Below are 14,149 nucleotides of genomic sequence, written 5' to 3' on the forward strand. Positions count from 1 at the left end.
GTTTTCAAGTATGTTGGATTTCACCCAGGTCTAGATTAAGACATGCTGAAATCCTAAGCAATATGAAGCTTTGTGCTTAATAGTATTACAAATGCATTATAACAAAAGGATAATTAAAAATAAGTAAGACATGTCTGAGTTTTGATATACACTTGGCAAAGATCCAGTGAAAGCTAATAATCTTAACCAGTTACCTTGAAAAATCCTACTTGCATTAGGAATACTTCTAGATGAAAAATTCATGCTTTCTTTATGATTTTCAGAGATGATAATGTATAAAAACATGAACTGTTACACAGTCCAGCACTACTAAATATTAAAAAAAAGCAGTTGAAGTGGCATTATTTCTGCTTTGTATCTTAGCCAAGGTGACACTGAGTGGGATGAGATTGTAATTTGGATGGGAGGTGGAAGTAATTTGAGTAAAGAAAGGGGAAACAATTTTTTTTTCCTGTTCAGTCAGTGGCCATAAAGGTTAGAGCAGTGTTTCTCAATCTCAGCAACTTTAAGATGTATGGACTTCAACTGTCTGGGGAATTCTGGGAGTTGAAGTCCATTCATCTTAAAGGCCCTGATGTTGAGAAATTGGAAATGTTGTAATGGGAAAGATACTGCAATAGAATGGTGACAGAGGAGGAAAAGAGAGAATTGGAAACGTGGGTTGCCTGAGCAAAGGAGGTATGAAGCTGGGGGACCCTGGAACTACCTGTAACAGGAGAAGTCAATAGTCTGGTCACTGCATACTTGGCTCAGAAGATCTGGAAGTGGCTGGTGGTTGTGAGTTGCTGGTGGCAGCAGGAAGCTGGAGCTATGCAGAAAACCACTGATTTGCTAAGACACAAGACAGGTATTGTGCCCCTGCAGAACATGATTTGCAGTGGCAACACTGGGATCCATAATGTTTTACTTCCACATGTGTGTGCTTTTGTCACATGAAACACTTGGAGATTTCTTTAAAAATAATTTTATAAATCACGTCAAGATACCATTAATTTATAAATTGATGTTTCTCTTCAGCCAATCTGGAAATGAAAGTATTGCAAGATGTATACTTTCTTTTAAATTGTGGAGTTACTGCAATGTGTGTGTGTGTGTATCCAACCAATTGTGGATTAGTCAGCTAACCATAGTTAAAGCAAGACATGGTGTAGTGCATAAGCCCAGCATAAGTACTGACAGATCAGGAAAGGGACATGGTGGAGGCCTGATCCTCTCACTGAGGGTGTCCATTCACTTCCTGGCAGTTTGTGCTGTGAAGGGAGGTCAAGTCAGAGTAGTTCTGCCCTTCCCTGTTCAGCAGTAGGCAGAGATCAAAGTCTTCTCCCTCCCTCCCACCCACCCACAGCAGAGAGTTTCTTGGAAGACATTATGCTCTGTTTGATCCTTCAAGAAAGAACTTTAATCCCTTCAACACCAGGCAGAGAGTGCTACTTTCTCTTTCTGCAACTGCTCGGAGAAGGTGTCCTTCTCAAGCATTAGTAGGCTCAGAGACAATAAAACTATCTCTGCTGCTACTTAAGATAGGGAAGAGTGTTTTCCTACTAATTCCCATGGATTATTTTTGTCTGTGCAGGACACAGATTATATATTCAGTTCACAGCTGGAACATGTATGTTCATTCTATTTTCAACTATATAGCTTTTACATTTAACAGCTTTCCAAAAGAGAATAAATTACAATTCCTCCCCTTTGCACTATGTAGCCAAGATAAATGCACAGTGAATGTGAGCTACTCAAACAAGTGAATTTCAATTAAAGGTTACAGATATCCTCAAATCAAGCTCAGCTTCTATTCACTACATCCATGCAGTTTTCTTGGCACCATTATGGAAGTTGTTTGTCACTCTTTTTCCTGGATTTTGTTTTAATATCCTAGTCTAACCAGCTACCTTGGGTTTCCCAAATGATCCCCATCCAAGTATTAAGCAGGTTGGCTTTGTTTAGCTTCTGACATCAGCCAAGGTTGGCTAGGTGCTGTCACTTGCTGATGCCAGGTTCTGTTTAAGAATTTATTTTTAAAAACCTTAATTGTAAGATCAGTACAATGCAATACAGTATTAGAAGAGACTGTCAAGATGGCTGTCTGTTGGAAGTGGTTTTAGTTATAGGAAATTGCATTTATAAGAAATGGCGTGATACTCTAGAACAGTGTTTAACCAATAACCATTTAAATCTGTATAATGGTCCATTTCAGTTGTAATGAGAATAAAATTGGTACTCTCCACAAACCATCTGGCTTTGTTATTCACTTGGTTTATTTCTGTCAAGTCATTCATGGCAGATGCATCAGGAAAAGAATATTTGTATTTTTGGAGAGATCTTTATTGTTAGTAGGGTAATGTAACATCATTGTGAAAGTCTACCAAAGTAATTGTACACAACCTATACCTAGTAGAGTTAAGGTGGAGTTACTTTCTCACATTTTCTCCCTCCCCTGGACTCAGTAATCCCATCTGAAATGGCCCTGTTTCCTCCCTTAACTGTCTTGCTCCCTCCTCTGTGTTATCATGGTCTGTTAAGCAATATAATATATCTTTCTTGATTAGTCTATTGACCATATCAAGATGGTCTCTTAAGCGTTCCATCCTATTTTCTATTTTTGTGATTGATGAATTTCTAGTTTGATGAATAAGTATTAAGAGACTGGTACTTTATTAAGGCATAGCTTTTATGTGGTGGTTCCATTTCTGAAGGATCTGCAGGCTCAGAAGAAACCAGGTGTCTCATGTTATCAGCAAAAGTCAAGCTGCTCCATCCATTCTACTATGTAATTAATTGTTCTGCCAAGATTTTAACCCAAAATTGAGGGCTATATTGGATGTTTTCACTAAATTTCCTAGTGTTATATTGCTACAGGTTGATTGATGTGCAGTGTATAGGTCATTAGAAAATGAGGTGAGGTGAGTGATGCCGTGGCCACCCTTTTGTGGTGTCTGGAGGCTGTGGGGGTCTGGATGGGTAAGCTGAACCCTGGTAAGACAGAGTGGTTATGGATTGGAGGCCCATCTGTAGCTGAGGATTTACCATCCTTGGTTTTAGACAGGGTTGCACTGCCCCAGACAGACCCAGTGCATAATCTCAGGGTCCTCCTGGACTCACGACTCCTGCTCGAGGAGCAGGTGATGTAACCAGCCAGGGCTACTCCAGTTACACCCTTTCCTGGATCAGGAGGCTCTCCAGTCAGTCATTCATGACCTGGTCATCTCTCGGCTAGACTATTGCAATGCCTCTACGTGGGGCTATCCTTGAAGAGTATCTGGAAGCTACAGCTGGCTCAAAATGCGGCCATGTGGACAATCTTGGGTGCCCCAAGAACAGCGCATATACAGTAGCACCTTTACTGCATGAGCTGCTTTGGGTCCCAGTCTGCTTCCAGGTCCAATTCAAAGTGTTGGTTATTACCTTTAAAGCCCTACACGGCACCTGAGGGACCATCTCATCCCCATCATATCATCCCGTCCCACCCAGTCAGGCAGAGAGGGCATGTTGCAGACCCCGTCAGCGAGAGAATATCGGCTGGCAGGGCCCAGGAGGAGAGTCGTCTGTGCCGTTGCCCCTGCCTTTTAGAGTATTCTCCCCCCAGAGGTGTGGCAGGCCTCTACCCTCCTGGCTTTCTGGAAAGGATTAAAGACCTGGCTCTGCCAGCTTGTGTGGGGTGACAAGAATCTTACCCAATCCTGGGGGCAGCTGGCGCCTTGATGACGCTCTCCGAGTTACTGCCAATTTTAACATCTATCCTTGGATTATATTTATTTTCTATTTATTTAGGATTATTTTATGCTGTAATTTTAATTGATTTTAACTGCTTTGTAAGCCACCCAGAGTCGTTTTAATGAGATGGGCAGTGACAAATTTGATATATAAATAAATAAATGGCCATCTCTATCTAAGAGACAGATGAATTGGATTCTTGGACAATATGTTAAAGATTTTCTTCAACTCAGCCAATTTTGTCCTGATTAACTTGAGCTGTTTTGTTGATGCATCTTGTGAGAATACCCCTTCACATACTTATTCTTTACTAACTGTTCAGGTCTAGGCTCTATTTTATTTTAAGGCAAAGTTTTGATAGATGCTTTGTTGAATTGCAGACTGGGTTTGCAGTGTCAGTGGGTAGCTGTGCCATAATTCTAGGTTATAGCAATGAATGCCAGTAGCCTGAAACAACAAGGGTAGCCTACCTCTTCATTATTAATAACTGTTTGTCTAGAAATCCATGAGGAAGGAAAATTATAGGGAATTTCTCTATAATTTCAGAATTCAGAAAATTTCTAGAAATTTTCAGTTTCTCCAGTGGGAGGAAATGAGTTCAGGAAGGATGCACAGAAGGTGTACTTGTTGTTTCTGTGCGCATAAAAGAACTTTAAGTAGAAGATTTCCAATTAAGGTATAAGCATGCTGCATTATAATATGTCTACTACACAATTGTGGTACACAAAGAATGTTATACTACAACTTCTGTCACCCCCGATAGTATGGCAAATATTCAATAATGATGGAAGTTGTAAATCAGAATAACTTGAAAGCATCAGTTGTGTTCGCATGACTTTGTGGCCTTTCAGTGACTAAGAAATTTATTATTGCCTAAACTTTAGTGGATTATAATCCAGGCTGTTGATTCATTATTTGGCAAAACAAAATAGACAAATGTATTTCCTGATTGCATTCCTATATAATTTAACTTTGAAGACATTTTAATTTAATTTTAAATCAGTGTGAACTGGTCTCTTTTTCTGTGGAGAGAGAGAGAGCGAGAGAGAGAGCAGTCTTGCTTCTTGTCTTCCTTCCAGGCATTCAAGATAATGGGCATGATTCATAACCACACCAGTATTTGTTATTCTTGCTAATCATCCTCTGAGAAAAGCTAAGCTGGAAAAGAGTTGTCTGCTATAAAATCACTTAGTGGGCGTCTGCAGCAAGAACCCCAGGGTCTTCCTGCAACCATTTAAGTTACTCCTCACTGTTTCTTCGTACTGTGTTTTGATTGTGAGAGATATCAGGCTCCACTCTCCTTTCAGTCATTCCTTTGACTGTGTATTAAACAATTTGTTCTCTCTTAGAGCATTTATGCCATTGTGCACTGCATCGAGGAGTGCACAATGGCATAAATGAAAGATGAATTGCAGAGGACTTTGCATATAAAGGTTGATTACTAAAGGTTGATCGCTATAGGTTGATTACTAAAACCATGTACAAAATTGGTAACACTGAAAATGATTCCAAAGGCAAATTATTTTCAGCTGCCATTACTTCACGAACTTTATAAATGTTCCTTAATAGTTGTGAGAGATGGATAAAATATGTTATTATCGACAAAGAAATAGTAGCTTGAGCATGCTAAGAGTGCAGCTGAGCAGATTTGAGATGCTTGTTTCACACATAGTTTAGAGCAGTTTTGGCTCTAGCAAAAGCAGTTTTCCATTTATAAAAGGCTTTACAAGCTCGGTATTTTTGGCATTGTCCCAGAAGATATTAAGTGTGAGAGATAAGGAAGTAGTGTTAAGTGTTATGGTTATCAAATAGTGGCAGATGGAGAGGAAGTTGTCTCCTTGTGTGGGACAATGTAAATAAAAACTAATTTAACCTGGGGCAGTCTTTATCAGTATAATGCCATTAGCTGAAACCTTGAGCAAATTACCATAGACTTGCAATGGATGAGGTGGGAGGGACCAGGAAGAAATCATAGAGCGGCCGGAAAGACTGTACACCCTGAGTACCTTAGCCAATGGGGAAAAGGGGAGGGACTTCCGATCGGGAATGTATATAATTAGGCCGGAGTGTGTATGTGGGTGTGGCTTCTTATTGGCAACGAAGCCTACCAGCCTTTGCAAACGCTTCCAATAAACTTTACTTCTGACTAACCTAGAGAGATTTGAGATGCTTGTTTCACACATAGTTTAGAGCAGTTTTGGCTCTAGCAAAAGCAGTTTTCCATTTATAAAAGGCTTTACAAGCTCGGTATTTTTGGCATTGTCCCAGAAGATATTAAGTAGTTGGCTATTTCAACTTCTATTGCTCATTTTTTACATTTTTTTTAAAAAAACTTCTAATTCTTCTTTTTCTTCCATTATTTACCAGCAGATAAAAATTTAAATGTGAGCTGATATATGAACAGAACTATTGGGAAAAGACAGATTTTATACATGGATTTTGTTTCTAAATGATCTTTTGCTTCATTTTTAAATGATCTTTCTTCAGATGCTGAAACAAAACATTTGGATGCCAAGACAAACATTTTATAATTAAATTGTTTTAAAAGGACATCAAGTTATTCTGTGAAGGGCTAACGTATAAAGCAGTGCATACTTATTTTTATTGTTTTATTGTTTTTCTTTGGTAACATTTCTGTTCCAGTGTTTTGGCATTTTCTGTTAAATCTTAGTTGGGAATTTCTTTCCCCCTCCTTTTCTCCAACAAGCCAGAGTATTCCTCCAGCTTTAACAGCTCTACAGAAAAGACAGGAGGAGAAATACAGGATTGCAACATTGAAGCACAGGCTGTCTAAGAAGTAAATCCATTTGTTTGTGTAGTATCATTGATGAATCATGCTTTCCCTGTGCAGGGACTTCTGTGTTTACCACCAACATTGCGAAGTTATGCAGACCTGGCGTAGTTCCACGGGGCTGTATGTCTTGTATCAGTGTTAATGTGTAAGCTGTGTTTCTTGTAGCAGTAAACTGGGTGAAAATGCCCCAAAAATACTGAAACCAAGGATTCACAAACACAGGGTCCAGGACTGATTGAGACAGGCAAGTTCTAGGGTTTTTTTTTAATCAGAAACAAAAATAGAAAACAGCAGTCCGGATATAAGCCAAGCCTTATCAGACCAGACGAGTACATTGCCAATTCTAAGCCTCAGTAACTGATTTGCATTAATTCATGAGTTGAATCTCCCCTGCTTCTCTAGACAAGCATAGCATTATGCACTTTGCATATTTTTCCCTCTGTGTGCCTAATCTATGGTGTTCCCAGCAGACAGACAGACCGACCCACACCCACTCCCATCCTTTACTTAGGGTCCTATTCCTATTTACTTAGGGTCCTATTCCTATTTACCACTCTAGGTTAAAGGAAAGTGATCATGCAAAATAATGGTACCTCCCAAAGGTGAAGGGGGTATCATTACCGCTTTTTATCTTTCCTGATTTCAGCAAGGCAGTGCTTACATTCCTGGATACTTTAAATGTACAAAACACTCCTTGACTGCTGGTGCGCTCTGTCTATAATGAACATACTCAACCTATAATGAAAAACCACTTGAAAGGCAAACATTTCTTACTGTGAGCAAATCAAATGTCTATTATTTTGTGCAGTGCTGCCTGATACAGCATTGTGTCAATGTTTGTGCAATGTTGCCTGATGCATTAATGAATTACACTTAGATGAATTGCAGAGAAATTCAGTAGAATTGTAGACTTTGTGAGCAGGTTACATTCAGGATTCTGTTCATTATTCCTTCTTGCTTATTCGTATGGTATGGAATGAAGCTGTTGATGTTGGACTCTATTATGAATATTTCTAATATTTTGTGCTTAATTTCTTCAAACAAACTAGGAGATTTTGGAATTCACGTAGTTGCTTTTATATTTTCTCTCTGCAGAAGATTGAGAGAAAAATATGTCAGATAAATGACTGATATTGAACAGAGGATTCTGAGACTCTGGCCCAAACTTCCTTAATAAAGGTTTAGGATAACGTCCTAAAGCAGGAGCAGGGAATTTCCCCCCTCCCAAAATGAGGCTGCATTCTTTTAGAGAAAGGATCAGCAATCTTTACTTGTGATGAATACCACTGAATGATCTTGTATGATATGAAGGATGCCAAAATCCAACATGATTTTCTATTTTAAAAAATTATTTTAAAAATAAGATGGCTGAAATCTTAAGATTCAATACAAAATATAGATCTTTCTTAAAAGATTTCAGGAGGAGGAGGGGGTCATAAAAAAATGAAAATAATTTTGGAATCAGTGGTTGGAATCTAGTAGTGGGGTGGGAGCTACATTGCTAACTCTCTACCTTGGAGGTAGGTTTGGGGTTGTAATCTGGCAGTGGATGGTTCAGAGCTGTTGCCTGTACTTTATTTATTAAGAGTATTAGCTTAATTTTTCTTCTTCTAGTGCCATCTCCTACTCAAGGTTAACAACTACCAGTCTTTGTTCCTTTGATGTTACTGTATTTGTTTTCAGTCACGGATAATTTTCTAAGGAAAATACAATGAGGGTGTTCCTTTGACTTCTGCAACTTTATTACATTACCATGCAAATGTATTTCACCTCTGCCATAGCATATGCAGCTACAACTAATCCAGAGTACGCACTTCCACTTGTAGTTGCTACTGGTAGAACAGTTGCTCTCTACCAGAAGCATGCTTATTTACTAATGGCATTCTTCATTTGCTCGCAATACTGTCTTGTAGCATATTAAATTTATCACAAGTTACCATTACTACACATACTACATATTGCATGTGTTGCCGCTATTTGGCTGTGGCTGCTCATTTGACAAGCTTATATCACAGCTAAGAGTTATATTGAATAGAAATTTCAGCATCTGCAAACAGTGAATGCAGATGGTGGCCTAAAGCTTGATACCAAACCTCTTTCTTTTTGGGGGGTTATGCAGAGCACAACACAGATTATGTTGCTGTTTTTTTAAATTTGTCCTTTCTTCTACTGCTCCCTTCTTTTCTTGAGTCCATCCTTTTTCAGACCCTTCACTGTTCCTTCTTCTCTTCCTTCCTTTTACATTAAACGAATTAACAGAAGAAGAATGCGTACAAAATAATGTAATCTCAGAATAAATGCCCATGATAATTATAAAAAGAGAAAAGGAAGGGTGGTAGAAAGGCCTGGAAAAATTGTGTTATAAACAGAACAACTCTCAAAAAATTATCCATACTATTAAGTCCTATTTCTTGCCCCTTTGTCAGGAAAAGTAAAATACAACATTGACAAAGAGCACATATCTGTAGCCCATTGGTGCAATCAAGTATAGATACCTCTTTCTGGTATTTTATAATAATTTAAGACCCCCATACCTAAATATATACATTTCTTGATGTTCTGATTGAGTTAAAATACTAGGAATTTAATCAAGAATACCACGTGCATCTTTAACAAACAGCAATTGATCCAGAATCACATTAACCATTATGTTTATTTCTGCCCAGAATATGACAGTAACAGGACAAGTCTAAGCCATATCAGTTAATGCTCCAGACATGAATTGCATGTCTAATGGCAAACTTACCAAACTTTTTCTGAAGTACATAATTGTTTCCATTGTATTGATCTCATTTTAAGATCATAGGAGACTAATTTCATATTATTTCAAGCAGCTTTCCACCTGTTTAGCAGGATGGACCAGTCCAAGTAAATAAGCACGATCAACTGTCAGCCTCTTTCAGCTTCCCTTTTAAAAGTATGACTAGCTTAGAAACCTTGGTTAAGTCCTCCAAAGCCTGCAATTATACTGAACATTCAGAAACCGTGTTTAGCAAATGCTGAAGTTGAAGACATTGCAAGAAGCACTCTGAGGTAAAACTTAAAAAAAAATAAATCTAAGAATGGGTTTCTCAGAATTGAACTGATCCAAAGTAAGAATATTAGGAGAGGGATTTATCCACTATTTTTAAACTGGGATTATCCCCTAATGTCAACTCTTCATGGGAAATTGGTCAAAATTGTATCTGCAGCCAAATATTTTCCATATATAGCTGTGGGATTAAGTGCATATACTGAAATTGATCCCACACCAACAAGGATCTCAAAACTTCCCAGGATTTAATGGGCCAAATACTAACTCTTTAAGATGAGCCAAACAAAAGCTAAATGTTGAAGTATTTTAGCCAGTGACTAAAGCTAGGATAAATACCCAGTGAAATGCCTGAAAGTTTGAAAAGTTAAATCCAGCTTTCCCAACAAGGAGTTTAAATTTGAACAGTGAAAGTCTTACTGCATGCCCCTGCTAAATAAATGTCTTCAATACATTTGTTTAATATAATGTAATAAATGTAAAAAAGACCTTTCAAAATGTAAATCAACCTTGGAGTTAAATTCATTGTAATCACATTTTTCTTATCCCAAATATTAGGAATTCTGTCTACTACTTTAATTTGTATCAACACAGGGGATAAGATCAGATTTATCAACTGAGAATTTATCAATTGGTAATTCTTAAAAACCTTGCCACGAAAACAGCAGGGAGTCCAGGCAGTCTCCGAGAATCGGATACGATTGAATGGATTAAAAACAACAACAACATAAACAAAGACATTTATTTTATACTTGTGTAAGTTATTGCTACAACATAGTAGCATCAAGTCTGATTTACTCCAATATATAGTGAACAAACCCTGGTATTAAATTAGTGTAGGAATAGACATTCTGGTCTATCTCTAAGAAGTAAAAATCTTACACTCTGCCTCCTTCCCCTTATAATTCTCTTAATGCTAATGTTAACATTAATTGATGGTTTGTAACTGTACAGGCAAAAGGCTCTAAAGCCAAATTTGAAGGAAGGAAGGAATCTTAGTGTGTACTTCATCTCTGTCACATTGCAGTTCTTTCCGTCTTTGGTTATGTTTCCTCCCACTCCCAACCTTCTGCCTTACCAGCCTGCAGGCCCAGCTATTTGCAACAGATGGGGCGATCCTCTGTTTCAGAAAAAGTAGAGGAAGGAACAATCCACAGAAGTCTCTAACCTGCCTTCTGAAAGCATGCCTGGACTGGCTGAAAGGAAGCTTTCAAAGCAGAAGGAGGAAAGATAGTGGATATACTCATGGACTTGTTTTGGGGGGGCAGATCAAGAGTTTGGTAACTAATTTAATTATCAGTGGAGATCTGTAACTAGCACTCATGTTTAGTAGCAATACTAGTAAGTGCATATACAGTGCATTTGGAAAGTATTCAGACCCCCCCCCTTCACTTTTTTCAAGTTTGTTATGTTGCATCCTGATACTACAGTCATTCAAATTCATTTTTTTTCTCATTAATCTACACTACAGTGTAGATTAATCTACAGTACCCCATAATGACAAAGTGAAAACAGAATTTTAGAAGTGTCTGTAAATTTATTAAAAAGAAAAAACTGAAATATCACATGTACTTAAATATTCAGACCCTTTACTCAGTACTTTCTTGAAGCACCTTTGGCAGCAATTACAGCCTCGCGTCGTTTTCGGTATGACGTGACAAGCTTTGCGCACCTGGATTAGGGGATTTTCTGTCATTCTTCTTTGCAAATCCTCTCAAGCTCAATCAGGTTGGATGGGGACCGTCGGTGGACAGCCATTTTCAGGTCTCTCCAGAGATGTTCAATAGGGTTCAAGTCAGGGCTCTGACTGGGCCACTCTAGGACATTCACAGAGTTGTCCCTAAGCCATTCCTATGTTGTCTTGGCTGTGTGCTTATGATCGTTGTCATGTTGGAAGGTGAACCTTTGGCCCAGTGTAAGGTCCTGAGCGCCGTGGAACAGATTTTCACTGAGGAGATCTCTTTACTTTGCTCCATTCAGCTTTCCTTCAACCCTGACCAGTCTCCCAGTCCCTGCTGCTGAAAAACACTCCCACAGCATGATCCTGCCACCACCACGCTTCACTGTTGGGATGGTACTGGGCAGGTGATGAGTGGTGCCTGGTTTCCTCCAGACATAACGTTTAGAATTGAGGCCAAACTGTTCAATCTTGGTTTCATCAGACCAGAGAATCTTGTTCCTCACAGTCTGAGAGTCCTTCGGGTGCTTTTTTGCAAACTCCAAGCGGGCTTTCGTGTGTTTTGCACTGAGGAGAGGCTTCCGTCTAGCCACTCTGCCAGAAAGCCCAGATTGGTGGAGGGCTGCAGTGATGGTTGTCCTTCTGGAACTTTGTCCCATCTCCACACAGGATCTCTGGAGCTCAGTCAGAGTGACCATCGGGTTCTTGGTCACCTCTCTTACTATGGCTCTTCTCCCCCAGTTGCTCAGTTTGGCTGGGCAACCAGCTCTTGGAAGAGTCCTGGTTGTGCCAAACTTCTTCCATTTGAGAATTATGGAGGCCACTGTGCTCTTGGGAACCTTCAGTGCAGCAAAACGTTTTTTGTAACCTTCCCCAGATCTGTGCCTTGCAATAATCCTGTCTCTGAGCTCTGCAGGCAGTTCCTTTGACCTCATGGCTTTTGCTCTGGTACAGTATGCATTGTCAGCTGTGAGGCGTTTTATAGAGAGGTGTGTACCTTTCCAAATCATGTCCAATCAATTTAGTTTACCACAGGTGGACTCCAATCAAGGTGTAGAAACAGCTCAGCAACAATAAAGAGAAATGGGAGGCACCTGAGCTAAATTTCAAGTGTGGTTGCAAAGGGTCTGAATACTTACGCCAATGTAATATTTCAGTTTTTCCTTTTTAATAAATTTACAGACACTTCTAAAATTCAGTTTTCACTTTGTCATTATGGGGTACTGAGAGTAGATTAATGAGAAAAAAAAAAGAATTTGAACGATTGTAGTATCAGGCTACAACATAACAAAATTGAAAAAAGTGAAGCGGGTCTGAATATTTTCCGAATGCACTGTAACTGAAGTATTAGATTTACACCTGTGTTTCTCAAATGTGGCAATTTTAAGATGTATGGACCTCAGCTCCCAGCAGCATGCTGGCTGGGGAATTCTGGGAGTTGAAGTCCACACTTCTCAAAGTTGCAAAGTTTGAAATACATTGATTTACACTAATACCTAAAATAACTTATGTAGGTACATAGTGAAAGCTTGCTACAATATGGTTCTAAGGCAGTGTTCTGAGAAGTTTCTTTCTCTTCCTCCTCCTCGATTCCTTCCTGTTGACTGATTTAATCCCCAAAGTGAGAGGCTTTTGATGCTGCCTGAAGTTTTGAAATCCATTTCCCTGTGTTTTCCAGCGGTAACTGAGGGGTGAGCTATTAATCTCTGAATGCCAGCTCCGTTTGGAACAAGGACAACTGTCACCAGTCAGCAAGAAAGGGAAACATAGGCTACATACCTGCTTCACTGCTGGCTGTTTTGTTTAGATCAAAAGAAACAAGGATAGGCACACAAAAAAATTTAAGGAATTAATCAAGGAAAAGCAGAGCCCTTCCCAGCGTTTGGATTATGGTGACACTGATTGCTGTGTATTTTGACACCTGCTGCTCTTTAGAGATGCAGAAAGGATTGCTAATCTCAAATCTAGTCCACGTTCTGGAAATAAATAGACTCCTATTGAAAGTGCTTCTGCAGGTATATATTTTTTATTCTCTAGGATTGTTCCAAGCCTTGAGCATAGCACTTCCCTTCTTTGTGCACCTTTTTAAAATGACTTTATATAAGAAAGCCAATGAAACTGCCTCTCTGTGTTGAGAAAAAAATCTGCCTGTGGCATTTCTTGTTAAATGGTCATTTAAAGAGACAAAAGTCCTGTTGGAGTTGATGTAGAAAAATGGCAACAATGTAGTATGATAGCTATTATATTATATTATATTATATTATATTATATTATATTATATTATATTATATTATATTAAACAATCAATTGAGAGTTTGTAAATTTTATTTATGAGCAGCTTCAGGAGCTGTGGTATGGATTAGAACATGATACTGGAGAATGGAATATGAGTTGTCCTTTCCCATTGTCCTTACCTGCTATCATCTTAATTTGAATATTTTCCTCAAAAAATGTACATGCTCTATGCAGTGCTTTGGGACAATATTAAGAAAAATTTCAAATAAGATACAATCCTAGTTTTCACGATTTAGAAGCAATTTGGCCCTTTGAAAATACTCATTCTAGCTCCAGCAGCTGAAATAGAGGAGAGAACTATATTGTCCTCTTCTAAAGGAAGAAAACTCATAAAAACATGGGTCCCTAATGTGGGTTATGTGGGCGCCAGTGTGCCCAATGGCATTCATTGGCACTTATCAAACACCATGCTCCATCTGATTTATGTATTTATTTATGTATAGTTTCCCTTAATTCAAGGAAAGGAAAATGCAAAAGACCAGTCCCAAGCATCATATTTTCAGGAATGCTTCTTGGCCTTTCTAAAGAGGGAGGGAGGATGTAGTCCAATTCTCTCATTGGTCTTCTACTGTATTGGCATTTTGTGACTAGCCTTTCTTTTCAAGACAGCTGTTTTGTGAGAATTCCACATCAGTCCACT

The 14,149-nt window shown here is 38.8% G+C and overlaps 1 protein-coding gene across 1 annotated transcript in view; it reads left to right on the forward strand.

Annotated features, from left to right (window-relative positions):
- Window positions 1–14,149, forward strand: part of SUMF1 (sulfatase modifying factor 1) — a 64,786-nt gene that overhangs the window by 521 nt on the left and 50,116 nt on the right. The window lies entirely within an intron of this gene.

The sequence above is a fragment of the Python bivittatus genome, unplaced genomic scaffold (assembly GCF_059951505.1).
Source record: "Python bivittatus isolate LINGU-HERP-01145 unplaced genomic scaffold, Pbiv_v1 ctg000080_np1212, whole genome shotgun sequence".
Lineage (NCBI taxonomy): Eukaryota > Metazoa > Chordata > Lepidosauria > Squamata > Pythonidae > Python > Python bivittatus.